The 23,517-nt window shown below is 54.3% G+C and overlaps 12 non-coding genes across 12 annotated transcripts; 9 read left to right on the top strand and 3 right to left on the bottom strand.

The window, feature by feature from the left end:
- The first annotated feature begins 1,559 nt into the window (after positions 1-1,559).
- On the top strand, positions 1,560-1,641 carry TRNAS-AGA (transfer RNA serine (anticodon AGA)). Its single transcript has one exon. It is a non-coding gene; the product is annotated as a tRNA-Ser (tRNA).
- A 1,037-nt stretch (positions 1,642-2,678) lies between these two features.
- On the bottom strand, positions 2,679-2,751 carry TRNAF-GAA (transfer RNA phenylalanine (anticodon GAA)). The gene has a single exon. It is a non-coding gene; the product is annotated as a tRNA-Phe (tRNA).
- Positions 2,752-6,104: 3,353 nt separating this feature from the next.
- TRNAQ-CUG (transfer RNA glutamine (anticodon CUG)) lies at positions 6,105-6,176 on the top strand. The gene has a single exon. It is a non-coding gene; the product is annotated as a tRNA-Gln (tRNA).
- Positions 6,177-8,621: 2,445 nt separating this feature from the next.
- On the top strand, positions 8,622-8,694 carry TRNAA-UGC (transfer RNA alanine (anticodon UGC)). Its single transcript has one exon. It is a non-coding gene; the product is annotated as a tRNA-Ala (tRNA).
- A 2,980-nt stretch (positions 8,695-11,674) lies between these two features.
- On the top strand, positions 11,675-11,748 carry TRNAI-AAU (transfer RNA isoleucine (anticodon AAU)). The gene has a single exon. It is a non-coding gene; the product is annotated as a tRNA-Ile (tRNA).
- A 1,664-nt stretch (positions 11,749-13,412) lies between these two features.
- Positions 13,413-13,486, top strand: TRNAI-AAU (transfer RNA isoleucine (anticodon AAU)). The gene has a single exon. It is a non-coding gene; the product is annotated as a tRNA-Ile (tRNA).
- Positions 13,487-14,429: 943 nt separating this feature from the next.
- Positions 14,430-14,501, bottom strand: TRNAE-UUC (transfer RNA glutamic acid (anticodon UUC)). The gene has a single exon. It is a non-coding gene; the product is annotated as a tRNA-Glu (tRNA).
- A 1,207-nt stretch (positions 14,502-15,708) lies between these two features.
- TRNAS-GCU (transfer RNA serine (anticodon GCU)) lies at positions 15,709-15,790 on the bottom strand. The gene has a single exon. It is a non-coding gene; the product is annotated as a tRNA-Ser (tRNA).
- A 1,685-nt stretch (positions 15,791-17,475) lies between these two features.
- Positions 17,476-17,548, top strand: TRNAA-AGC (transfer RNA alanine (anticodon AGC)). Its single transcript has one exon. It is a non-coding gene; the product is annotated as a tRNA-Ala (tRNA).
- A 2,250-nt stretch (positions 17,549-19,798) lies between these two features.
- On the top strand, positions 19,799-19,870 carry TRNAC-GCA (transfer RNA cysteine (anticodon GCA)). Its single transcript has one exon. It is a non-coding gene; the product is annotated as a tRNA-Cys (tRNA).
- Positions 19,871-20,327: 457 nt separating this feature from the next.
- On the top strand, positions 20,328-20,399 carry TRNAE-UUC (transfer RNA glutamic acid (anticodon UUC)). The gene has a single exon. It is a non-coding gene; the product is annotated as a tRNA-Glu (tRNA).
- Positions 20,400-21,330: 931 nt separating this feature from the next.
- Positions 21,331-21,439, top strand: TRNAL-CAA (transfer RNA leucine (anticodon CAA)). Its single transcript has 2 exons — positions 21,331-21,368; positions 21,394-21,439. It is a non-coding gene; the product is annotated as a tRNA-Leu (tRNA).
- Positions 21,440-23,517: the final 2,078 nt, after the last annotated feature.

Raw genomic sequence — 23,517 nt, 5'->3', positions numbered from 1 at the left:
TGTTTTTTGCCGTAAAGTGTTGTTTCTGGGTCCTTTGCCTAAGATCGAGCACGTCTGCCTTTTGGAGAGCCATGTCACAGGCACAAGCCCCCAGAGACCTCTTCAGGGACACATCACAGGACCAAGCAGGGGGCAGTAAACACCAGGCACTGTCAGTGTCTGGGCCAGAGATAAAGACCCTCTTGGAGCTGTGATCCGAGGGGGAGTCTCTGCAGGCCCGGCAGTCCAGGTGGAGGAATGCAACATTTATAAACATAAAAACATAAGAACGGCCATACTGGGTCAGATCAAAGGTCCGTCTAGCCCAGTGTCCTGTCTGCCGACAGTGGCCAGCACCAGGTGCCCCAGAGGTGGTGGACTGAAGACAACGATCAAGCGATTTGTCTCCTGCCATCCGTCTCCAGCCTCTGACAAACAGAGGCCAGGGACACCATTTTATCCCCTGGCTAATAGCCTTTTATGGACCTAAGCTCCATGAAATTATCTAACATATGGCCCAATGGCTGATGGCCTTGCAGAGAAAGGCCACCTCTCCCCTCCTGCATCCTAGACCAAGTCAGACCCAAGGTCAACGAATTGCGGGAGGGGTGTGTGAGGGCCCGTGAGGGCAGGTCCTGCTCTGGGGAAGCACCGCAGCACTGTGCATACTGTGAGGAACTGGACCAAATCCCGGGGTGTGGGGAGCCCCTGTCTCTAGGGATAGTTGTGGAGTCTGGGATAGAGACACATGGGCAGCTGCAGCTTCAAAATGACAACACTGATGACCTGCACCACCAGGAGATGCAGGAGGACTCCCAAACGTCTTCAGGCAGCGGGGAGGGAACATCAGGAGAGTGCTGGGAGGTTGCAACACCCAGGACATGTTGACACTTGCAGTCTCCTTCAGGAGAGGGATCCAAATGGAGACATTCGAAATTGTAAATGAAACCGGGATTTAAATATCCTGCGCTCTATTTGCAAAATCGTGTCCGGGCGCTGTTTCAAAATACTTTATTATGAAATAAAAAACACCGTTTAGATGCAGTTATTTGGGGAGAAAACCCTTCTTCCGAAATAACCCTTAAACACTCCCCTCTGGTCTGGACCTAACAGCAGTGTCAGCGTTTGCTAGTCGGGGCTCTGGACAGCACCTGCACAGAGGGAGATGGCAACTGCGGGACGCCCTGGCCAACTGTCCCAATGTCTCACAGCAGAAAAGAAAACAAAAGAGGCCAATGCAAACAGCCCCCTGGCAGCAAGGGAGTCAGCACCTCGGTGGGTGGGGCAGGACGCTGGGGTCCGAGCTGGGCTCTAACTCGCTGGGTGACCTTGGCCCATTCAGTGAACCTCTCCCTGTCTCCATGGCCCTGTCTGTACAGCAGGGACAGCAACACTAACAGGCTCTGCAGGAGGGGGCTGGTTTAATGCTTTACCCCAGGGCCCAGCACTGAGCCCTCAAGCTTGCCCTGTGTGCTGGAAGCCAGGTTTGCTGTGTGAATTCTGTGGGGCGGGTGAGGTCAGGCCTGGGCACTGGGATTATTTACCAGTTTCCCTTATCCTGGGGCACTGCTGACTTCACAGCTGTGGTGGCCAAGTGGTTAAGGTGTTGGACTAGAAATCCAATAGGGTTTCCCTGTGCAGGTTCAAATCCTGCTCACAGCACGGCCTGTGTTTTGGCCACGCCCTAACCAGGGCAACAAGCTGCACAACCCCTGAGCCACTCTCCCCAACCCCAGTCAATCCCTTTCTGCGCCTTCCGAGAGAGACACAGGGCATGGTGCCTCCTTATGGGTCCCTGGGCTCTGGGGAAACTATCAGCTCCTGCAGCATCTGCCCTTTACCCAGCACCCCATGGCTCAGCCCTACCCCTGGGCGCTGCCCTGCTCCAGTGTGTGATAGGAGTTGAGTGAGAGGATGGAGCATCTGGGCCTCCCCCAAAGGTCCATCCATGAAGGGCAGAAATGCTGGGGATATGATGTGGGTCACTCCTCCCGAGGTGCACCCCTCCCCTCCCCCCCGTGTTGGGAGCAAAGGTTCTAGAGAAGTATTGGAGCGGGGAGGTCTTGTTCCCTGCTCTTGCTCTGCCTTGGGCAAAGAATTAGTAACAGAATATTTGTCCAAGTTTATGTACAGAAAAAAACTGGCAAGCATGTTTCTGTGGGGTAGTGGTTATCGTGTTTGCTTAATGTGCAAAAGGCTCCTGGTTCAAAGCCAAGCAAAAAGTGGGAAAGGGGGTTCTGCTCCTATTTGTGGCTCCCCAGGTAAACACAGCCCCTGCTGCTTGGGGATAAGCCCAACTCCCAGGTTGAGTAAAGCAAGGAACAACAGGAGCCCTGTCCTAGAAAGGGAGGGGCCAGTGTGTGTGAGTGCATGGCCCAGACACACAGCCCCAGGGTGCAGGGACAGAGCTGCCGGACATCTCTAGTGGCCCTGAGGGGGGGAGACATGGGTGTTAACAACATGCTCATGTGGTGCCATGTTCCAGCACTGGCAACAGGGAGTGTTTTTTGTGGTGTCACCTGATTCCCCCCAACTGTAGCCCTTGTACCTGCCCTGTGGGAGGATAGAGACCCAGGGCCAAGAGAAAGCAGGAAGAGCCCCAGGATGCAGCTCATCTCCCCTTTTCTCCTGCAGTGCAGGTTGTGATAACAGCTCTAAGCAAATCCATCAACTTGAAGTAATTAGCCCCTATTGGAGCATACCAAAGCCTGGGATTGAACCAGAGACCTTTAGATCTTCAGTCTAACGCTCTCCCCACTGAGCTACTTTGGCTGTAAAAAGAGTCTTGTGTGGCCTGTAATTCTCTGTCCAGGATGTTTTGCCGCATGTCGTCATGCCCTGCCCAGGAAGGCCAGACTGGCCTTTCCACAGTGCCCCTCCCCCACAGCCCAGGGCCAAGGTTCCCTCTAAGCCAGGCCTGGGCAAGACAGGCCAGCGGGCTGGATCCAGCCCATGAAGCCACCCAACATGGCAGCAAGAAGCCTCAGGCAGATTCCCTGCTCGCCCTGCCCCCACGCACAGCTGAGAGAAGGGGCTGCTGGGCCCTTTGTGTCTCTCTGCTGTAGAGGAAAAGGCTTCATGCCTGGTCCCTGCTCCAAGCTTGTTTGTGGCCAATGGGAGCTGCCTGCTTGAAGCCCTGGCCAGTCCCCACAAGCTCTTATTCACCCAGGCGTGTGACCTGTGCCCCCTGCGCAGGGAAGGGGCTGCCTGAGAAATGTGCTTGGCTGCTGGGAGTGTCTCCCAGTCAGAGCCTGCCTCTGGCACCCCAGCTTTGTGGGAGGCCAAGTAGGAAGGGGCCTCTGGAGGCTCATAGCCCCCTGGCCTGCTGTGTCTGTGGAAAGGGGGGAAGAGGACACATACCTCTCACTGGGGACCAGGGCACATGGATCCCTCTCGTTCCTGCAGAAAATGAAACAGGCTGAGCATTTTGCAGAGAACGGACCAGTCCCTGGAGAGATGGAAATGGGGCCGTTCCTTGTGGGGAAAGAAGTGGGTGTGTCAGGAGTGGCGTTCGAGTTCAAACCTCTCCACAGACCAGAACCCCACATTAGGGGCAAGAAAGAGCCTTGAGTCAGTCAGTGGAGAACACATGGCTCCTGTTACACTGAGATGGGATATTAGGAACTTTTTTGCAGGCAGCCTGGCTAGCTCAGTTGGTAGAGCATGAGACTCTTAATTTCAAGGTCATGGATTCAAGCCCTATGCTGGGGGGTGTCCTTCCTTAACTCACATTCTCAGCCTGTGAGCAATTGGCTCTCAGTTTTCACCGAAAAAGAAAAAGTCTAGTCCTGGGGTCCAGCTTTAGTAGAACCAGAGAGAGAACCAACTGCAATTTCCATCTTCTGAGGAGAAGGGAAGAGGATTTTCTTCTCCTCAGTTCTAGCCACATCAGCCCAGGGGGGAGAAAAAATAACCCTCCGCCCACTGATTGTCCCCGGTCAGCTTCTGTAGCTTCACCTCCTTCCACAGCAGCTCCAGCTTTGAGCTACAAATCTCAAGGGGCTGGTGAGGAAATTAGGCGTCCCTGAGAACAAGAGGTGGAGTGTTCACAAGGAGCATCCCCCTCCCCTGCAGAGCAGGGTGTTAGAAAGAGCTAGGAACAGAACAGTCAGCCAAGTTCCATCCTTTGAAATGTGTTTCTGTGGGCTAGTGGTTATCATGTTTGCCTAACACGCAAAAGGTCCCTGGTTCAAAGCCAGGTAGAAACACAGGGTCTTCTCTTATTGCGGTGCCCAGGTAGCTGCTGCTGACCAGCCTGTTGATGAGCCCAACGCTCATGTGACAGAGGGGGGGTAACGTCAGCTGATAATGCCCCTGGGTGGCAACCTGGGGAAGCCAGATAAATTAGGCCAGGCAGCTGCTTGTGCCTTGGCCTCCCTGCCCTCGGAGGCTGATGCATTGGGCCAGCTCTGCCTGCTGCCTCCCTTGTGTGACTTGCCCAGTGTAACAGGCCAAATGTCGGAAAAGCCTCTTCCAAAAAAAAAAAAAAAAAAGCAGAAGAAAAAGCTGCACAAATTGGGTTTTGAAGTTTGCGTAGCTTTTCCCAGAAGAGCAGTGTAGGGCAGACACAGCCTGAGTGTTGCTCAGCACTGGTAGGAGACAGGGAGGGATGAAACGATCTAATGGCACCTGAAGCCTTTCAGAACAACTCCCAGCCCCAACCGCAAGAACCAGCCCTTCCCTCCATCCTCACTGGGGTCTGCTGGGAACTGTCTGGACTCAAGCCCACCCAGTTTCACCCTAAGGATTGCCTGGTCTGTAAAAGCTGTGCCCTGGAAATGAGAAAGCAGCTAAAGTGACACTCGTGGGACTTGAACCCACAAACTTTGAATGTCTAGCTGGGCTCACATGAATCACTGCAGCTTAAAAGAATGATAGAAAAGTAGCCATGTTAGTCTAGGGTAGCTGAAACAAAATACAGGAAAAAAAAACAGTTTCTTGCCATTTTAACTCAGAAAGGACATTATCTCAATGACTTAATTACCTGCCTCCTGCTTCAAAAGCCTTTTAAAACTGCACTTTAAAGGGAATCCTCTGAACTGTTATTCATGCTAAAATTCGACACTTTACGGCGGGGTCCTAACAAAGACTCTAGTTATCTTACCCATTACAAAGATAGCTTCCCCAATTATCACCTCTAATATCATTAGCTCACAGACATTTACCTTCCCCCCCCCCGCCTCTCCGTTCTGTTCTGAAATTTGATTTGTCCTTTTCATATGTGTTCGTTTTTTTTAATTGTATCCTTTGGTATATATGGTTGTGACAATTTTCTTCCACTATTTGATCTGAGGAAGTGGGTCTGGCCCACAAAAGCTCATCATCTAATAAACCATCTTGTTTGTCTTTAAAGTGCTACATAGTCCTGTATTTTGTTGCAGCTTAAAAGTCCAACATGCTTTCCATTGCACCACAGAGCCTGATATCTCCACTCTCTGGTTTGCAGCATGGCAATTGCTGGTAGGAAAGAAAGGGGAGCCAGGTCTGTCTCTTTTGGGAGAGCAGGTAGGAAGAGGGAGGAGGCCACTGAGCCCCTGACAGTGAAAATAAGGGATAAAAACTGAACTGTATTGGAGAATGTGGGCATCGATCCCACTGCCTCTCGCATGCTAAGCAAGCGCTCTACCACTTGAGCTAATTCCCCTGCTGCATTTACAGAGGCCTTCTTGGAGGTTCTTCCCTTCTCCACAGCGACGTCTGTCATCTAGGTCAGTTAGTCTTGGGAAAGGAGAAGGCTCCGAAAAGGCCTCAAGGGCAACTCTCAAGGAGACTCCCTGCAGCAAAGCCATGGGGGGGCTCTGAGATGGCCCCTGCCCTGCAGCCTGTCCCACCTGGCCACTGTCATGGACTCTCTGTGAGGTCATCACCTCCCAACCTCCTTTAGCCAATAAGCTGAGGGGCTGCAAAAGGCCCTTGTGATGTCACTGCCACACCCACCCCTGCTCTCCAGGGCTAATGTCCTGCCCCAGGCAGCCCCTTTGCCTGGCTGAGCTGCTCCCAGGGGTGAAAGTGACACATTTCTTACAGGGAGTCCTGGGGGATGAAGTAGCTGGAGAGAAGCCAGGAGAGCAGAGGCCAGCCTGAGAGCTGAGAGTCAGAGGTGCCCACTGCACTTTCACACCACAGGTCCCATGGTGTAAGGGGCAGCACTCAGGACTCTGAATCCTGCAATCTGAGTTCAAATCTCAGTGGGACCTACTAAGACTCTGCTGCTTGTTAGAAGGTCCTGGTGCTTCAGCTTCCATACACTAAGGTTCAACAAAGAGAGTTTTGTTCCTCTTGCTGGGTGTCTGAGGCCACTGGAGCTCCATCTCCAGACTGAGCAGGTGGGCTGGAAGGGTCTGATGCCATCACAGCTGCAGGGCAGGTCACCCACCTGACCCCTGAGCTCAGCCCGTGCTGGAGGCAGCCAGACAGTGTGAGTGGGTCAGAGGGGGGATTGGGGGAAGGGTTCTGAGTCCTGGCTCCCAGCCACGCACCTTGGCACAAAGACCAATGGCCCCTGCACAAAGTGCATTGTGGGAATAAGAGTTGGGGCAGCAGGAAAGGGGCCGGACCCTCAGCACCAGGGCACAGGCAGGAGAAGATGGGAGTGAATCCTGCTACCTCTGCCATGGCTTGGCCCAGGAGGGCTGGGGTCTAGCAGCTTTTCACCCCAGCTTTGTGGGAGGTCAAGTAGGAAGGGGCCACTGCAGGTGCACAACCCCCTGGCCTGCTGTGTCTGTGGAAAGGGGGGAAGAGGACACATACCTCTCACTGGGGAACAGGGCGCATGGATCCCACTCGTTCCTGCAGAAAATGAAACAGGCTGAGCATTTTGCAGAGAACAGGCCAGAGCCCTTCTCCTGTCCCTGGAGAGATGGAAATGGGGCCGTTCCTTGTGGGGAAAGAAGTGGGTGTGTTGGGAGTGGGGTTCGAGTTCAAACCTCTCCACAGACCAGAACCGCACATGAGGGTCAAGAAAGAGCCTTGAGTCAGGCAGTGGAGAACACTTGGCTCCTGTTATGCTGTGATGGGATATTAGAAAACTTTTCCCACACAGCCTGGCTAGCTCAGTGGGTAAAACATGAGACTCTTAGTTTCAGGGTCATGGGTTCAAGCCCCATGCTGGGTGATAACTTTCTTTAACTCACATTCTCAGCCTGCAAGCAATTGACGCTCAGTTTTCACCAGGGTTTTAGAAAGAAAAGTCTAGTCCTGGGGTCCAGCTTTAGTAGAACCAGAGAGAGAACCAAATGCAATTTCCATCTTCTGAGGAGAAGGGAAGAGGATTTTCTTCTCCTCAGTTCTAGCCACATCAGCCCAGGGAGGAGAAAAAATAACCCTCCGCCCGCTGATTGTCCCCGTCAGCTTCTGTAGCTTCACCTATTTTTTCCGGCTTGGGGAAAAGCCGGAAAATGTCTAGACTGGCCCGATCCTCCGGAATAAAGCCCTTTTCCGGAGGATCTCTTATTCCTAGAGATCCTCCGGAAAAGGGCTTTATTCCGGAGGATCGGGCCAGTCTAGACGCTTTTTTCCGGCTTTTCTCCAAGCTGGAAAAAAAGCGGCGGACATGTTTATTTAAATCCGCGGGGGATATTTAAATCCCCCGCGGATTTCCCTATGCTGACTTACCTGATTTGCATCCCTTTTCTGGAATTTGGGGCCAGTCTAGACGTAGCCCTGGGGGCAGGGTTCTCCCTCAGGGATACTTTACTCCACAGCAGCGCACAAGACACTTGCTGTTGCTGGTGGCCCTGCAAGGCAAGATGAGCTTTGCCTGCCCCTCACAGCCTGACTCACTACTTGGCCCCATTTCCTGCTCCCTTCCTGGGCTGACCCAGTGGCTGACAGGGGCTGTGGCTGCTGATGGTGGGAAGATGGGTGGTGGGACCCTGACGCCAAGAGGGCCCAGCCGCCTCTTTCCTGCTTGGGCCTGGCTCTCAGCACGGAGCAGGCGGGGGGCACCCTAAGAGATGAAGCAGCAGAAGGGAAGCGAGGAACAAAGTGTCTGCTGCCAGCGGACCCAGATGAGTAACAAAGGCTGCGTGTGCCCTGACTTCTCTACCCTTCCACATCCTCACCCCTGCCCTGAGCCCCTCCCCCCCACTCTCACACCCCAAATCCCTGCCCTGAGCCTCCCACACTCCACATTTTAATTTCTTACAGGTACTGTCCTATCACAACCCCTCCCCCAACTTCCTGCCTTGATCCTCCCCCCCCCCCCGAAAGGGTGGTGCCCAATAGAACAGTCCCTGTAAGAAATGTGTCACTTTCACCCCTGGGAGCAGCTCAGCCATGCAAAGGGGCTGCCTGGGGCAGGACATTAGCCCTGGAGAGCAGAGGTGGGTGTGGCAGTGACATCACAAGGGGCTTTTGCAGCACCACCTCTTATTGGCTAAAGGAGATTGGGAGGTGATGACCTCACAGAGAGTCCATGACAATGACCAGGTGGGACAGGCTGCAGGGCAAGGGTCATCAAAGAGACCACACCCTGCCGCTGCCCTCCCCGCCCATGGCTTTGCTGCAGGGAGTCTCCTTCCTGAGAGTTGCCCTTGTGGCCTTTTTGGAGCCCTCTCCTTTCCCACGACTAACTGACCTAGAAGACAGACGTCCCTGTGGAGAAGGGAAGAGCCTCCAAGAAGGCCAAACTTAACACAGCAGGGGAATTAGCTCAAGTGGTAGAGCGCTCGCTTTGCATGCGAGAGGCAGTGGGATCGATGCCCACATTCTCCAGTGTTCAGGGAGATCATCATCATCCTTTTACTGGCAGAGCCAGCCAGGGGCTAAGTGGCTGCCCTAGCCCCCCTCCCCCACTTCCTAGTTGCTCTCCCCAAAAGCCAGCCACACTGAGGCAGAGAGCTGCTGGACACCAGCCCTCCTGGGCCAGGCAGTGCCAGGAACACTGGAGGCAGGGTGCAGGTGGGGCAGAATTAGCTCCATTGGAAAAGTGCTGCCTTTGTGCCCGAGAGGGAGCTTTCCCAATGTCCATTGGTATTTCCTGGGGCTCTGTGTAGGGGATTGGGCTTGGCATCTTCTCCACAGGAAATGCCTCTTCTTTGGTAAGCAGCTCCCAGGAGTTCATGGAACTTCTTCTTCTCAGCTTGGGAAAGGGACAAGCAAGGGGCAACGGGACAGGGGTTTATGTGATGATGACAAGGGTGCAGAAATTATTTTTTCTCCTACTAAAGAACCAGGGTGAGAGAATGAAACTGATAAGTAACCAAGTTAAAAATAGACCAAAAGGGAGCATTTTTGCACCCAGTGGAACTCCTTGCCAGAGGATGTTGCAAAACTGAAATCTGCAAGAAGGCCCAAAACAAAATTGGATAATTTAATGCAGGAAAAGTCAATCAATGGCATTTAACCGGGATGGACAGGGCAGGTGTCCCTAGCTGGTGCATTCCAGAAGCTGGGAATGGGAGATGGGAAGGATCACTTAATAACTGTCTGCTGTCCTGAGACAGGATTCTGGGCTAGTTGGACAACTGGCATGGCCCAGTCTGACTGCTTTGATGTTCTGTTTGGCTGTTCTTGTCCCTCTGGACAAGGGAGAATGGTCCCCTGTGACGGACCGGGCCGTATCTGGGCACAGCTGAGGGCGTCTGCTCAGGGCGAATTGCTCAAATCTGGGGCTCCTTACAGCCCCCAGACTGGTGACCTCTCCAAACAGGCCACAAACCAGTATCAGAGTGCTTCAGCTGCCTGCCTGAAGCCTCACGAGCAAAACCCCTCCGACACCTCAGCAATATCCATGCCCCAGATGGCCCCGGGCCTAATACACAGGTGGGGGGTCCTAGCACCCAATCCCACCTACCCCGAACAAGTCCTGTCTGGTTCCAAGAAACCAGCCACAGATCCCTGGTCAATTTACCCTCTGGACAACTGCCTAACCTTTTATTTCACTACCACACGTTACAGCAGCTGTGACCCAAGAGGTTACTTCAGGCTCCTTCCCACCCCTCCCTCACTGCTAAGACAGCACCTGCCATTTTCAGAAGGGGCAGAGATGGGTGACTCAAACTGCCCCTCCCCTCTGCTGTGTGGGCAGCCCTGCGGGAAGCTCTGTGGCACACACAGCACTAGCCCAGCGCAGTGTCAGGTCTGCACAAGATCCATTGGTTTGCTTTGATTGTTGAAGGAGACAACACAGAACTGGCTCCAGCCCCCACTCAGTAACCTGGGGAAATGACTCACCAGGCCTGGGCCCCTCGGAGAGGCAACGATTCCCCACTAGCCAGGGCAGAGCCTCCCTCTCACACAGTCATGGAGCCTTCTCCCCCTGTTTTTACCTCTCCCCCCACAACTCAGCTATCACTGCTCGGTGCTGCCAGGGAGGGGCCTCACTGCTCGTCAGTGTTTCTGTTCCAGGAGCAGGGTGAGTTTCATCTTGTGCACCAATATTAAGTCTGTGGGCGCCTGTTCGGGGGTGAGCCCCAGCGGCCTCTGCCAGTTACTAACAAATATCTTAGCTACAAGTTATGGGAGAAAGACACTAACCCAAGGGATAATTAATACCTGGCTGCACCTAGTATCTGTCTCCCCCAGGGCCACTAAGGAACAGATGAGGAACAACGCATGAAGCAGATCTAAGAGACTAGCTAAGTTGAGTGTGAGAAGCACAGGGAAAAAGACCCAAAAGCTGGTGAGAGAACAACATGAAGACATCAGGATCAGGGTAGCACATATAAAACCAGGAATTCAAGAAAAGCCAGGACAGGATTATAAAGTGAAATCCCTGCTCGTTTCTACTTGAAAACTAATTGGGTGGGGCTGGTTATGGGGAGGCAGAGTCCTGTGCCTGTCTCAGGGCATCCCAGGGATGCTCCTTGCAGCCCAGGAGGAGAAGGGGGCTCTGGGTGGAAGGAAACAAGCAAAGCTGGTCCCAATGGGCATGAGCTGAGGCTCCAGTTCAGCGTAATTGAGTCACTGCTGGCTCATGAAGGTCCCATGTTGTAAGGGGCAGCACTCAGAGTCTGAATCCTGTGAGCTGAGTTCAAATCTCAGTGGGACTTGCTGGGGTTGGGTTGGTTGCTACAAAACCCTCCAACTTTATGAGCTTTGGGCTCCTCATCTGTAGAATCCCCAAAGAGAGAGTTTTGTGTCCGATGCCCCCTGGAGCTCAGTCTGATGCTATGGTCTGCCTGGCTGAGATGGGCTGGGCCCTAAAACTTAACCTGCCTGGAGCTTGCTGCTTACCCTTGTGGTCTCTTGTGTGGTCCCCAGGAGCTGCCAGGCTCTGACTCTTGCCCCCCTGGCGCTAGCAGGTGCCCCCCCCCCAAACAATCTTTTAAATTGGTCTTTCTGGTCCCTCTCAGGGTGTTTTTCTCCTCAGCAGCAGCGCACAAGAGAGAAACTGTTGCCAGTGGCCCTGCAAGACAAGATGAGCTTTGCCTGCCCCCCTCAGCCTGACTCGCTACTTGGCCCCATTCCTGCTTCTCTTCCCAGTGGCCAAAAGGGGCTGCGGCTGCTGCCGACAGGGAAGAAGCTGGGAGGCAAGGTGCTGGCAGCAGGAGATTCTGGCTGCCTCTTTGCCCTGGGTCTGCCGGCCACCAGCCACCTTGACCAAACCTCAAACCAGCTGGACTAGTGAGCCCACATCACAGTGAGTCGCTAGTGACCCTGTCAGAGAAGAGCCATTGGAAGCTTCAGAGACATCCCTGCAGCTGCCGGAGGTGCCTTTCTGAAAGGGCCATTTGTAAACTCAGCTCCTGAAGGCCGGCTAGCTCAGTTGGTTAGAGCGTGGTGCTAATAACACCAAGGTCATGGGTTCAAGCCCCATGTTGGCCACACAGTTGTTTGCTGTGGTGACTACTTTAGCTGCCAGCTATGGACAGAGAAGCAGAAACAGGCAAAAGGCTGAGAGCTTTGCAGGACTCAGGCCAGAGAACTGGTAGGAGGAGGCTCCAGCCTGCACAGACCCAGTGGCTAAAAGGGCCTTGGCCTGGCCTGCTTTCTCCAAGAGTAGGCAAAACTCTTCTCTTCCCTCCATTGTCCCCAGTGGGGTGACCTGATGCCCAAATTCCTGCTGCTGCAGTGACTTCCCCGAGGCTCTGTATGTCCAGGAAACTGGGACCATGTGCCCAGCCCACAGCGCTGCTGCCAACCACCTGGTCACCTGCTTCAGTAGCCCAGCAGCCCCTCCCCCAAAACCTGCTCCTGCTCAAGGCCCCCCTGAACCCACCCAGGCTCCTGCTCCTCTGACTTCTGGACTAGCCAGCCCACATCTCAGTGAGTCGCCTGTGGCCCCATCAGAGACGAGCTCGTGGCTGCCTGTGGGGTCTTTCCCAAAGGGCCCCTCGTGGGCTGCTGGATCAGCTGTTTAGAGCTTGATGCTGATAACGCCCAGGTGGTGGGTGCAAGCCCCATGCTGGCCACAGGGGTGTCTGGTTTGGTGACTTGCCTTTGTGTAGCTGCCTGCTATGGACAGGGAAGGAGAAAGAAGCCCTGGGAGGTGAAGCAGCGGGAGGGAAGCAAGGAGCAGAGTGTCAGCTGCCAGCCGAGAGTCACAGGTGCCCTCTGCCTCCTGGGACCACCCCTCCCTGAGCCGCCAGCCCCCTGACTCTCACTGTGGGCCCCTTGGGGAGTCCACTCACTCTCCCATTGCCTGGCGGTGACAGAAGTAGTAGAGACAGGCCCCAGGGAGCAGAGTTGCCCCCCTGGGAAAGTGCTTGCTACACAGGGGAGAGGCAGTGGCTCCCTCCACATGGTCTCCAGCTGGCTCCCTGGGGGTGGGGCCTTGATGCTTGCTGCTTCCTTGCTGGCCTAACAAGAGATCTCTTTGCCCTGCCTCCATGAACTCCTCACAAAGCTGATTGGCTGGCTGAGAATGCCACTCAATGGCACAATCGCTCAGCTCCCTGGCATGCCCTGAGTGATGGAGCTGACTGATGGGAGGTGTCAGTGGAGCCGGTCAGAAGCCCAGCCCCGTCTCCTGTCACTGGAGAGATGGCCCTGTGCTGGGAGATGAGAGTATCCCAGTGATGTTCCTCACAGCCCAGGAGAAGAAGGGGGCTCTGGGTGGAAAGAAACCAAGTAAAGCAGGTCCCAGTGGGCATGAACTGGGCACCAGTTTGGCCCAGTTGATTGAGGGGTGGTTGGTTTCATGGGCAGCGCTCAGGACTCGGAAACCTGCATACTGAGGCCCCTTTCCTGCCTCCCTTTCCGGGCTGACCCAGAGGCCGAAAGGGGCTGCGGCTGCTGCTGGCAGGGAAGAAACTGAGAGGCAAGGTGCTGGCAGCAAGAGATTCCGGCTTCTCTTTGCCCTGGGTCTGCCGGCCGCCAGCCACCTTGACCAACCCTCAAACCAGCTGGACTAGCCAGCCCAGGTCACAGCGAGTCGCTAGTGACCCTGTCAGAGAAGAGCCATTGGCAGCTGCAGAGACGTCCCTGCTGCTGCCTGAGGCGCCTTTCTTGAAAGGGCCACTGGTGAACTGTGGAACTGCACTTTTGTAGGCCGGCTAGCTCAGTTGGTTAGAGCGTGGTGCTAATAACGCCAAGGTGATGGGTTCAAACCCCATGCTGGCCAGAGTGGTGTTTGGTTTGGCGATTACCCTTCCTTTAGCTGCCTGCTATGGACAGGAAAGCAAAACGAAGCAAAAATGTGAACTTTGCAGGAAGCAGGGCAGAGATCTGGCAGGGGGAGGCTCCAGCCTGTACAGCCCCAGTGGCTAAAAGGGCCTTGGCCTGGCTTCCTGTCCCCAAAAGCAGGGGACCTGATGCCCAAATTCCTGCTGCTGCAGTGGCTACCTCAAGGCACCAGCTGGGGGGCAGGCTCTGGAGCCCAAGCCACACGGGGAGACTCAATATGACAGGGAGGCCTGAAGCGTGTGAGCCCTGCACAGAGGCTGTTGCTGGGGGCCTTCTTTAGTGGCCCAGCAGCTCATGTTCCCCTGAACCAGCATCTCCCCCTGGAGCCACCCCCCAGTGCTGCTGAGACCCCTGACATGAGGCAGTGGGACCACCAGAGGAAGGTGCCAGCCTTAGCCCTTCCTCCCAGCCTCCTCCCCCTCCCAGGGTCTTTCCCCAGCCCCTCCCCAGTTCTACATTCCCCACATAAAAACCAGAGAGTTTGTTCTTTCAACAGGGAAAAGTCCTGATTGTATTACCAGCGGGAGGGAGGCACAGAGGGGCAAAAAATGAGTAAAGTTAGTTGGAACCAAGGGGCTGGGTTTAAACTACTGCAGAAAAAAGGACTCTGCCTCTGGAGCTGCCCTGTCCTCTCCAGAGCCCTTAGGCTGGCACCGGGGAGGCCTGAGTCCAGGCAGTGCCCAGCCAAGGGGGAGGGAAGGGCTGGGGGATGTTCTGAAAGGCTGCTGGCACCATTAGACCCTTTTTTTAGCAGTGAGGGAGAGGTGGGAAAGGAGCCTGAGTTAACCTCTTGGGTCACAGCTGCTGTAACATGTGGCAAGAAAGTTGACTAAGGCCATGAAAGTTGACTATGGAGTTGTTTGGTAAAAGTTGCCAGGGGCTTCCCTGACTGGGAATTGAACCCAGACCCCAGCAGTGAAAGTGCTGGATCCTAACCACTGGACCATCAAGGAAACACAAAGCATGTTTCCTTGCTCACCTACACTAGCCTTTCACAGGCCATTTAATGTCCACTGCAGGATGCGGGGAGGGTCCATTCTCCCTTTCCCAGAGGGGACAAGAACAGCCAAATAGAGCATCAAAGCAGCCAGACTGGGCCATGCCAGTTTGCCAGACCAAATAACTAGCCCCCCCCGCTCTGGAGTCTCTGCCTCTCATGGGCCTTCTCATCCTCAGGCTCCGCTTTGTCTCCAGACAGACCCTGCTCTGCTGCAGCCACCTCCCTCCTGCTGTCACTTCTAGAGCAAAATGCTTCCCCTTCATTCTGACTTTGCACACCTGGGATTTTAGCACTTAGAGCTGCACCTGACACCAGCATTGGCTAGTGAGGGGTCTGAACAGCTTCTGCAGAGAGGGAGAGAGAGAGAGAGCCACTGTGGAGCATCCTTGCCAACTGTCTCAGAAAGCAGAGGAATGTAAATTCTTTGTCAGGTGGGACAGTGCCAGAGACAGAAATTCACCTTCTAAATGGCCCTTCTTCAACTTTTAGCTCCTGATTAAGCCCCTTTGAAGAAGCCAGATACACAGGAAGGGCTGATCACACCCCTCTGAAAATCAGCTTTCCATGGGTATCTGTAGCTGGCTCCAAGTCATGGGACTTGAAATCTCGTCTACCTCCCGAAACCAGGAAAGTGTCTCCCACCGATGCAGCCTCCTGAGGCTCTATGGCCCTGTCTGTACAGCAGGGACAGCAACACTCACAGCCCCACAGGAGGGCCCCTGGCCTAGCAATGTGGCCCCCTGAGCAGCCTCTGATGTTCCCTGCTTGAGCCCCAGAACCAGCCCTGAGTGACGGGGGCAGGGAGAGCAGCTCACACATGCCAAGGGGCTGGCCAGGGGCAGGACATGAGCCTGCAAGGCAGCAGTGACATCACAAGAACCTTGTGCAGCACCTCAGCTCATTGGCCGGGAGGCAGTGACCTCACAGAGGGACCATGGCAACAGCCAGGTGGGACAGGCTGCAGGGCTGGGGCATCTCAGAGACCCCCATGGCCTGGCTGCCTGGAATCTCCTTTGGGAGGTTTCCCCTTGAGGGCAGAAGGGATTGAGGGTCCCAGCTGGAAGTGTTTCTGTGGAGATTTCCCCTGTGGGGCAGGCAGGGTTGCAGGAGAGGCTGGCACTGAACCTCTGGGAGAGGCAAGAGAAAGGGCTGCAAACACCAGATGAGAATGGGATTTGAACCCATGCGTACAGAGCACAATGGATTAGCAGTCCATCGCCTTAACCACTCGGCCACCTCATCTGAGCTGTTACAATTTGCTTCAAATCACCTGAAGTCAGCACTTCAGGGAACCTTTCTGCCACTTGCTGACTGGCCAAGGACACCCAGGGCAGGAAGGTTTTGGCTTTTCACAATGTTCCCTGGGCTGTTGTACAAAGCTCAGTGCTCGTAACAAACCCAAACACCCCCTGGCTACATCTACCCTGTTTTGTGCAAAAGGTCTTGCCCAACAGTGTGTCCACACTGCCATGTTTAGTTTGGAAAAAAGAAGATTAAGGGGGGACATGATAGCGGTTTTCAAATATCTAAAAGGGTGTCACAAGGAGGAAGGCGAAAATTTGATCCTCTTGGTTTCTGAGGACAGGACAAGGAGTAATGGGCTTAAAGTGCAGCAGGGGAGGTTTAGATTGGACATTAGGAAAAAATTCCTAACTGTCAGGGTGGTCAAATATTGGAATAAATTGCCAAGGGAGGTGGTGGAATCTCCCTCTCTGGAGATATTTAAGAACAGGTTGGATAGACATCTGTCAGGGATGGTGTAGACGGAGCTTGATCCTGCCTTGAGGGCGGGGGGCTGGACTCGATGACCTCTCGAGGTCCCTTCCAGTCCTATTATTCTATGATTCTATGTGCTGTTGCACAAGAGAAGTGCTTTTCTGTAAAAGCAGCCATGACAGTGTGGATGCTCTCCTGCGCAGGAAAGCTCTGATGGGCATTTTAGATATTTGGCTTTCTTGAGCAAGAAACCCCTGTTTCCGGTCCACACTGCCTCCTTGTGTACGAGTTCTTGCACAAGAGGGCTTATTACTCATGGGGAGAGCAATAACTTCTGTGCAAGAAGCCCTGTTGTCTGGTGCTGCACTATAAATTTACTTGTGCAAAAATGTGCCTTCAGTGTAGACGCTCTGCAAGTTTTTACACAAGAGCAGTTGCTCTAGCACAAAAAGCCTGCAGTGTAGACGTAGCCCTGCAGTGTAGACACAGTCTGAGAGGCACGAGGAAATGAAGTGGCCAGAGCCTCCCCCAAGCAGGCTGGCCCTCAACAGGATGGGCACGTCTACACAACACCCTCACCTAGAAGTGAGCTGTGCAATGTGAGCGGCTGCCTGGGACCCCAGGGGAAGGTCTGTGGGGAGTTTCCAAGGCAACAACAACTACAAAGTTTCATAATCTACACTCATGTGACTGTGATTTATTCCTCCACTAACAAGTGTCTCTGAAGGGATGAGAAATGCAGGGCCCAGGTGCAGGGAGCCGGGTCACGTTCTCCTGCCTGAGTCTCAGTCTTGGCTGAAGCCTGGCGACAGAGAGAAGAGGCCAATGCAAACAGCCCCATGGCAGCAAGGGAGTCAGTACGTGGGTGGGTGAAGTAGGGAGCTGGGGGCAGAGTTCAGCTCTAACTCACTAGGGGTGCATCCCATAGTTCAAAATAATCACTGCGCCTATTTTGAAATAGCTTATTTTGTAATTTGGGGCTGGCTACACAGCACTTGGAAATAAATCCGCATGCAGGGACGTCGGAATAGCGAGCCTGTTATAGCTTGAACTAAGGGGCTTGCTCTTAAGACGCGTCAGTGTGATATGAGCACCACGTCCTAAACCTCCGAGCTAGCCGGCCCACAGGTGTGAGTCTCACAAGTAGCACTCGCAGGGATGTTGTGGGCTCTGGAACAAGGTGGGTGAGGCAGCAAAGCCTTTCACAGGCAGGGGAATTAGCTCAAGTGGTAGAGCGCTCGCTTAGCATGCGAGAGGCAGTGGGATCGATGCCCACATTCTCCAATTACAACTCTCTCCTTTAATTTCAGTGGCCCCCTCCATCTTCCTTCCTTCTCTCCCAAAAGAGACAGACTCCCCCCAGCAATGCCATGCTAGAGAGTGGAGATATCAAACTCACCAGCCCATCAGGCTCTGGGGTGCAATGGAAAGCACATTAGACTTCTAAGCTGTAATGGTTAATGTGAGTCCAGCTAGACATTCAAAGATTGTGGGTTCCAGTCCCACCAGAGTCACTTTAGCTGCTTCCTCATTTCCAGGATGCAGCTTTTACAGACCAGTCAATCCTTAGGCTGACACTGGGGTGGGCTGGCATCCAGGCAATTCCCAGCAGACCCCAGTGAGGATGGAGGAAAGGGCTGGTCCTTGGGGTTGGGACTGGGGGTTGTTCTGAAAGGCTGCAGGTGCCGTTAGACCATTTTGTCCCTCCCTGTCTCCTACTAGTGCTGAGCAACACTCAGGCTGTGACACGGCTGCCAAACATCCTGGACAGTTAATAATGAGCCAGATAGGTTTGTCAGTAGCTCAGTGTGCGGAGCCTTAGATGAAACATTTAAAGGTCCCTGGATCAATCCCAGGCTTTGCCATGTCTCTCGGTGCAGCAGGGCCCTCTCTGCTCCCCTTATCATGCTCGTGCCCTGTGACATCCCCTCATACACCCACACAGCAGCCCATCTTTGCTTCTAAACCTCCCTCAGATTGGCTACTTCTGCTTCCTTGGCTAAAGTCCCTCCCCCTGTGCGTGTGGCTGGCAGGGATTGCTAGAGGGATCCATTTACATGTAGCTTCACTGAAACCCCCCTCATTGGCCTGCGCCCAGGTCAGTCCATGTGTGTTAAAGGGCCTCAGGGAGCACAGAGCAGAGGGATCCCCTCGACACACACACACAGTCCCAGCCCCAAGCCTCCCCCATATCCCAGATCCTGTGCCCTGACTTCTCTACCTTCCACATCCCCACCCTGCCCTGAGCCCCCCCCCCCCACTCTCACACACTCCCCAAATCCCTGCCTTGAGCCTCCCACACTCCACATTTTAATTTCTTACAGGTACTGTCCTATCACAACCCCTCCCCCAACTTCCTGCCTTGAGCCTTCCCCTCCCTCCTGCCCAGCCCAATGGCTGGTGCCCAATAGAACAGTCCCTGTAAGAAATGTGTCACTTTCACCCCTGGGAGCAGCTCAGCCATGCAAAGGGGCTGCCTGGGGCAGGACATTAGCCCTGGAGGGCAGGGGTGGGTGTGGCAGTGACATCACAAGGGCCTTTTGCAGCCCCTCAGCTTATTGGCTAATGGAGGTTGGGAGGTGATGACCTCACAGAGAGTCCATGACAATGGCCAGGTGGGACAGGCTGCAGGGCAGGGGTCATCTCAGAGACCCCCCCATGGCTTTGCTGCAGGGAGTCTCCTTGAGATCTGCCCTTGAGGCCTTTTTGGAGCCTTCTCCTTTCCCACGACTAGCTGACCTAGAAGGCCGACGTCTCTGTGGAGAAGGGAAGAGCTTCCAAGAAGACCATTGTACGTGGAGCAGGGGAATTAGCTCAAGTGGTAAAGCGCTTGCTTTGCATGTGAGATGTAGTGGGATCAATACCCACATTCTCCGATGAGGGGAGAAATTTCCAATTTTTCTTTTTGCCAGCCAGGGGGCTAAGTGGCTCCAGTAGCCCCCCCCCCTCCCTGGCCCCGGTCCCCACTTCCTACTTGCTGTCCCCAAAAGCCAGCCACGCTGGGGCAGAGAGCTGCTGGACACCAGCCCTCCTGGCCAGACAGTGGCAGGAGCACTGGAGTCAGGTTGCAGGTGGGGCAGAATTAGCTGCATTGGAAAAGTGCTGCCTTTGAGCATGAGAGGAAGCAGGATTCACTCCCATCTTCTCCCACCGGCTCGCTGGTGCTGAGGGGCCAGCCCCTTTCCTACTGCCCCAACTCTTATTCCCACAATGCGCTTTGTGCAGGGGCCGCTGGTCTTTCTGCCAAGGTGCGTGGCTGGGAGCCAGGACTCAGGACCCTTCCTAAAATATACAAATCCCCGCCCCCCACGACCCTCTGTTCCACTCACACTGTCTGGCTGCTGCCCACATGGAGCTCAGGGGCCAGGGGGGTGACTTGCCTTGCAGCTGTGACAGCATCAGACCCCTGCCACCTGCCTGCTCAGTGTGGAGACCAAGACCAAGGGTGGCACCTGGGATGTGAGTTACATAAAAGCCTCTTGTCTCCTGTTCCTTGTCTAGTTTCCAACATTGGCTGCAGATACTATTTTCTGTGGGGGTGTAGCTCAGTGGCAGAGTGTTTGACTGCAGATCGAGTGGTCCTTGGTTCAACTCCAAGTGCCCCCTTGGAAAAAGTCCTTTTAGTGGGAATATTTTCCTTTCCAGTTCCATCACACTCTGGCTTTACATTGCTTGAGGTTCTTGACATTAATAAGAACCCTTAATGCAGAGCTACTCAACTTTGGAAGCCCTGGTGGCCACAGTGAATGGCACTTAACCAGGATGGACAGGGCAGGTGTCCTGAGCTGGTGTATTCTAGAAGCTGGGAATGGGTGACGGGAGGGATCACTTAACAATTGTCTGTCCTGAGGATTCCCACTGGGCAATGAGATTGGCTGCTGTTGTGAGACAGGATCCTGAGCTAGTTGGGCAATTGGCATGGCCCTGTCTGGCTGCTTTGATGTTCTGTTTGGTTTCTGTTCTTGTCCCCTCTGGGCAATGGAAAATGGACCCGTGTCCTGAAGGGGACAGAAAGTGACCTGTGAAAGGCTAGTGTAGGTAAGGAAAGAGCCTTGTTCATGTGTCCCTGATGGTCTAGTGGTTAGGATTCAGCACTTTCACAGCTGAGGCCTGGGTTCAATTCCTAGTCAGGGAAACCAGCCTCAGTTTTCACCTGACATCTGCCAAGTCATTCATCTTACCTCATTGTTACAGCAGCTGTGACCCAAGAGGTTCACTCAGGGCCCCTTTCCCACCTCTCCCTCACTGCCAAGACAGCACCTGCCATTTTCACAAGCCCTTCAGAAGGGGCAGAGCTGATGACTCAAACTGCCCCTCCCCTCTCCCATGTGGGCAGCCCTGCAGGAAGCTCTGTGGCACACACAGCACTAGCCCAGCGCAGGGTCAGGTCGGCACAAGATCCATTGGTTCAGTTTGGTTGTTGAAGGAGACAACCCAGAACTGGCTCCAGCCCCCACTCAGTAACCTGGGGAAATGACCCACCAGGCCTGGGCCCCTCGGAGAGGCAACGATTTCCCACTGGCCAGGGCAGAGCCTCCCTCTCACAAAGTCATGGAGCCTTCTCCCCCTGGCCCTGCCTCCCCCTTCGCTCAGCTCTCACTGCTCGGTGCTGCCAGGGAGGGGCCTCACTGTGAGAGCCGCCTGGGCAGGTTCCTGCCACAGAGACACGTCCCAGAGCAGGACGGAAGCTCAGACCGACACTGAGTGTTGCTCAGTGCTGGGGTGAGACAGGGAAGGACAAAATGGTCTAACGGCGCCAGCAGCCTTTCAGAACAGCCCCCGGCCCCACCCCAAGTACCAACCCTGCTCAGGATCCCCAAGGGCACTGACACAGACTCCCTGGCACAGGGCAATCCCAGGCCTCAGTTCTGCCGGCCAGCAGTTTCCCCTCTTCGGTTTCCTGTCAGCTCCCTGTAAAACACCTCACAACGGTAGATGAGGGTGAGTGGGGATAAACCCAGCTGTGCTGTAGAGCGGCTGTTAGGTGGGGAAAGAGAGGTGCTCCCTTTGCCTCCCGAGCAACTCACACATGTAAGAAAACTGCGGTTGAACATCTTGGCATAGTTGTCAGGATGGCCGAGTGGTCTAAGGTGCCAAACTCAAGGTGCTATCTTTCTCTCAGTTGGGTGTTCTGGTCTCTGAATGGAGGCGTGGGTTCAAATCCCACTCCTGACATGTCTTCCTTTTTATATCTAGAGAAGTGACCTCATTTCAATGACTCCCCTGACATTGCAGGATCCCTTGCTCAGCATTTCTCTCAGGCTGCATCTACACAGCAGCGTTCCTTGGGAATAACGGCCATTACACTGCAATAACAATGGGAGCATCAACACAGCGATTCCATTATTCCGACGTCTGTAACACTCCATCCAGACCAGTGGTCTGAGGAGCCAGGAAGTTCCCAGGCTGCAGACAGACAAGCCTACAGGCAAGACAAAGTGGAGTCGTTGGGACTTCAGCCCAGCAGGGTCTCTGTGTGGCTCCCAGACCTTTTGTTTCCCGTTTCCAGGGGCACACATTCAGCAACACTCACAGGCCCCACAGGAGGGGGCTGGTTTGATGCTTCACCCCACGGCCCAGCAACGAGCCCCCAAACTTCCCCTGTTCCAAGAGCCCGGTTTGCTGTGTGAATTTTGTTTGGCAGGTGACATCAGGCCTGGGCATCGGGATTATCTGCCAGTTCCCCTGGCCCTGGGGCTTTGCTGTCTTCACATCTGTGATGGCCGAGTGGTCAAGGTGTTGGACTAGAAATCCAATAGGGTTTCCCTGAAAAAGTTCTAAGCCTGCTCATAGTGAGGCCCATGCTTTGGTCATTCCCCCTGCTAGTGTATCTCTTCTGCCAGGTAGTGCTGGCAGCAGCCAGGGCTGGGTTCGATGTCTAGGGGTTTCTCTTCATTCATCTCACACAAAAGTGGCTTGAGCCCCCACCCAGCAGCCTGGGAAATCCACCCCCCCCCCCGTCCGAGTACCTCGGGGAGGCGATGCTTCCCCACTCGCCAGCACAGAGTCTGAATGTAGAAAAGAAACTTTTAATGAAAGAGGGTGAGAAGTAACGTGGCATTCGCCTGGAAAAATACCACAAGCAGGGTTCAGAACCAACCCACAAATAAGTCTCGGCTCAAGTGGCTTGAGCAGTGTCCTTTGCCAGCAATGTAAGTCCAGCAATGTACGTGTCCCACTCACGTGCCCAAACTTTCTCTGTACCCCACTCATAGTTGCTGCCCTTGCTCAGGGCAGATAAGAGCTCAGGCGTGATTTTCAGAGTTCACCTCCCACTCTTGGAGGGAGTGGGCATAGGAGGCATCTCACCCACTCCGTTGGCCACCCGCCACTGCTCCTACTGGCTTGCCGCCAGCTACTCCCACCAGCTACCCTGCTGGCCACCTGCCACTGTTCCTACTGGCCACCCACCAACTACCTGCTCTTGCCCCTACCGTTTACCCTGCTGGCTGCTTGCTCCTGCCAGCTGCTGCTTCTACGATCTGGATCAGTCTGGCTCTGGGATAAACCCAGTGATTTCTGCTCTTTGTCAGTTTCCTTGGTGATTTCAGCTCTTGGCCCCCCACCTAGGCTGGACAAAAGATTCCAGCCCCCACTGGAATAATATTTCAAAATAACAAAGAGATTCCTTAAGGAGTCTGTTTTAGGTCTATCCTTAGCATGGGCAGTGGGGGAGGGAGAGACAGAATGAACCCGTCTCATAGCTCATGGCTGGAGGACATGTGGCCTGCTGGTTCACGCTCCTTCCCCCCACACCCAGAGTCCACTCCACTTGAGTCTGGAAGGGTAAGGCTCGTCCATCCCAGACTTTTTTCAATGACAGTGTCTCTCCTGCAAGCATTGGTGTCATATTTTACAATTCCTACAGTTAGAGATAAAATGGTTTGTGACCCCACCACAGCCAAATTAGTTACAATACTCCACATTCCATTCTCACAACCGATCCTCCATCAAGCCCATAGCACTGGCTGAACTGGATTTACATAGCCACAGCCCGGATTCCTTTCCCAGCCCAGCATGAGCTGTATTTCCATATCAACAGTTGAGTATCTTGCAGGGCTAAACAACTGAAGGAGTGTCCCCACACCTAGGACTGCTCTCCCCTTTCAGCTGGCTGTATTGGAAGCAGTGGTTGAGACCCTGTTTACTTCTGCAGTGCAGACATACCCTGAGCGAGTGGGGGTGATACAGGGGGAGCAGCTCAAACAGGCCAAAGGGTTGGCCAGGAGCAGGACATGAGCCCTGCAAGGCAG

This window comes from Pelodiscus sinensis, chromosome 19, assembly GCF_052426305.1.
Source record: "Pelodiscus sinensis isolate ZL-2025 chromosome 19, ASM5242630v1, whole genome shotgun sequence".
NCBI classification, from domain to species: Eukaryota; Metazoa; Chordata; order Testudines; family Trionychidae; genus Pelodiscus; species Pelodiscus sinensis.
This window is presented reverse-complemented; position numbering and strand designations above follow the sequence as displayed.